Source organism: Pyrus communis, chromosome 3, assembly GCF_963583255.1.
Source record: "Pyrus communis chromosome 3, drPyrComm1.1, whole genome shotgun sequence".
Lineage (NCBI taxonomy): Eukaryota > Viridiplantae > Streptophyta > Magnoliopsida > Rosales > Rosaceae > Pyrus > Pyrus communis.
The window spans coordinates 18,011,428-18,015,276 of NC_084805.1; positions in this window are offsets into that span (position 1 = coordinate 18,011,428).

The window sequence follows — 3,849 nt, forward strand, 5'->3', positions numbered from 1 at the left end:
CAAAAATCTCATTCTACACTCCAAACTTTCAATATTAGGAAAGAAAAATACACTTGTGAGGAGTGTAGAATGAGATTTTTGGAGTGCCAATAACATTTCCCATATGTAATATAAATTGTTTATCTCTTTTATATATAATCTTAGCTTCAATGTCAGAGGCTACTTCAAAACAAATATGCCATTCTCAGATGTCGGTTCAAATATTAATCGAAATGGTATCCAAAAATACATATAGTTAGATGCATCATAACTATGTTCCCATACAATGGCTAGAATGTACATCGATTGATCGGTAGGAGATTCATAAATGAGCAGTCAAATATATCTGCATCTGCTTGGCCCGGGAGGGTAGGCCAAAAATCTCATGTGATGCACATTTTTTGTGCCCTAAATTGTGTGGGGAAGGTGCCCAGTTATTGCATGCGATGCCAGGTGCCGGGTTAGACAACGAGATTCCTTGACCTTAACTGGAAAATTTTGGGCGATCAAAGTCCAAAAAGTGGTTTTGCCGCATGCATAAATGGATGCTATCCAGTTATGGAGATTGTGGCGTCCAAATTGAAAGACACATGCATGGAGAAAATAGACATAATGACGATGATATATCAAATATTCTTATAAATGATTGAGTTACTGTTTTTAACTTAATAAGGCATAGTACCTAGGTAGATCGAAATCTAAAGCGGGTTTAGTATTTCTTTTATATTGCTCATGGAAAATGTTTCTAAGGTTATGATTTGCTCATTGATAATTGTCAATTCTTCGGCATCTTTTGTGCATGCGGGGAAAAATGTGAGTCAAACAATGCCTAACATGTTGACGGATCAAAAATGCAACTCAATGTGCTAGTACAATAACTTGAGGACTCCTAGTTTGGGAACGATGTCCAAGTTCATTTTGGTCGATTTGGAATACTGATCGACTCAAATCCAACTCGTTTTTAACATTTTGAGCTCATGGTTTTACAACTAATTAGGTTTACGATGTCAATATGTTTCTCAAAACAAAACAAATGAGAAGCATAAAGATTGGCAGTGTACAGTTTTGGGCAAGAAGCGATAGCGATGTGAATTTGTTAATGACAGTGACAACTAAACCTAATAGAATGCTAGTTTACTGTCTATACAAACCTAATACGATGCTATGGCCAAAAACAATCATGCATGTCATCATCTATATTGTGTTGTACATGAGATTAAACTCAAGCTTTTGCTAGCAAAATAGAGACTGAGTGTCACTAGACCAAATAATCATGTACAAAGCAACAAAAACTATAGTGAACAACAGGATGACCGTACCTTTTTACCATTACAAAGGAGTGAGTAATTCCTAAGGAAGTTACCAAATTTTGGTGGACAAATGTGTGAAGTAATTAGAAAATAGTAGGAAAAGTTTCAATTCAACGCCTCCAGGCTGGGAATAACTTAACAAGAAGAAATGCTTGAGCTTCTTCCATTGTATTTCTTGGAAGGTGGGTTGATGTTGGCCAATAAATTGAGTCAGGCTGAGAAGTTGGCCCCTTTATGTGAACCCGACCAAATCCGGGTTAACCGTTGAATTGCTCTATTTAATTCAATCATTGACCATCTCAAAACATGTTGAAGAATATAGTTTTTTATTTTCCAAAAGACGAAAAATTAAATTAAGCAAAACGACAGTTATTGTATTAGCATTTTAAGAAAAAGTACAAACTTCAAATAAGGTTTTTTGAATTAAATTTGAAAGATCCTCAAATAAAAAAATAAGGCCACCTTGGCCAAACACCTTATCAGGTGATCTTTGGGTGTGAAGCATGAGAGACTCTGTGCACAAAATTGCAAACAAAACCAGTAAGGGAGCACTAATTTGCATACAAGCAATACGAACTCTGAAGAGAAACTGCAAAAGAAACAAATAGTGACTACTACCATGGAACTATGTGCTCAAAACCACCAACGAAGCTACCAGTTGCATCAGAATGAACTCCACAAATGCCATCATGAGATATGAACAAAAGGCACAAACCCAAAAGGGCATCACAAAAATTTAGAAAACTCACATCACAAAAATTTCAGCCTCATCTCTTGCCAAACCAACAAAGAAGGAGGATTTTGGATTGAAGTGAAAAAAAAAAGAACAAAAATAAGTGATGGAGATCTAAAATATAAGCAAATTTAAACTTAAACTTAACCACCACAAAGGGAACTATTATTGACCACAATGAGTAGAAAAATGAAGAGAGAGCGGAGCATAGGAGAGGAGGAGAAGCAGAAGTGCTTCTCCTTCCTTCTCCGGTTCTTCTCCTACCGCAACTTTTGCTTTAAAAAAATTTTGGTTAAGTATGAACTGGGACGAAATTAATTTAACCTTTCATCAAGAAAGTAAATGCCAATGTAACTGTTCAATAGAAAAAATAGTTAATTCAATTTTATTTTTAACCCAAACAATCCCTTGTGTTGACCCAAATGATTGCAGATTAAAAAATTTGGTTTCTTAAAAATTACATTAACAAAGGGAGAGGAAGAGGAAGAATTAAAAAAAAAAAAAAAAGGAGGGAATTGGAGAATATCTACATTGAAATTAGCCCCTTCCCCCTTTAAAATTTATATTATTTTAAACTACGTGAAATTAGCAGGTCCAGCACATATGTCACGGATGATGAATTTTCCTATTTTTAGGTACCAAAATAGCCCCCCAATCACAACCAAAGATTAACTAATATGGTCCAATTGGCATCCATACCTGATTATAGGGGATTCTCTCTATAGATTCGGATAATTACATCAAGAGTGCTAAATTCTTTTCTTTTAATAATTTGATTAAGTATTAAGGAGACATGAAAGTCTACCATAAGATAAGAGAATTCGAGCTTGACGTTTTATCTTGTAAGGTATTGGTGCAATGTAAGAAGGTATTATAATATTTTTTGAAGAATTCATGTTTTACGTTTTATCTTGAAAGATGACGGTGTAATTTAAGAATATTTTCCAGCTTAATATGCCTAATGTTAGACAACTATTGTATTTGACTTAGAATTCTAGCATTATGAAGCCAATTTGGTTGGAAGAGGAAATCATAAAAAAATAAAAACTCTGAGTGCTTTCAACAAAGTTGGAAATGGAAAAGCCAAAAATCCTTTAGAATCCAAGCCATGATTAATAGTACCCCAAAATGGTCCAACCCAAAATGATTATCATGGTTTATGTACGTGATTACATGCGTGTGTATTATTCTACCTACCAAAAGTTTTGTCTTTCACTTTGTATCAAAATTTTTGCGTTCATTTAATATCGTGTGGCAGAGCTATAATTTTTTGTGAGAGATGGTCTTTCATATATGTATTAAAAAAAAAATTAAAATCTGCAAAATACTAAAAGACCCGTTAAATTTAATTGAGAGAATCAAAAGAAGTGTATAATACAACTAAGTGGGTGGTAAAGAGCACAATAACCAGTAAAGAATTTGAAATTTATAGAAGACAGTACAAAGAAATTTGGTTTGAATTGTTTGACAGAAAAAATAAAGGCAAAGAGGAGGGCTACAAATAATAGTTGATTAGGTTGTTTTAGAAACATTAAAGTCGATTTTAAAAACCCATCCTTGAATTTCACTAAACCACAAAGTCAAAACAAACAAAACCATTAGAAAAATATAAGACACGGCATTATTCGACTCAATTTTTTTCTTGAGGACAATTCATCTTCTTCCTCATGTCTCACGGTTCTACAACTGCATGCTTAAAGTCGCTAGAAATTTCTTACACAGTGATCAGGATGCGTCCAAAATCACTCTGTTATCTTAGTGGCCGAGCCCTTGACTCGTTCAGAGTTTTTTTCAGTGATTTAAGAGGCCTCTAAATCTCTACTATTA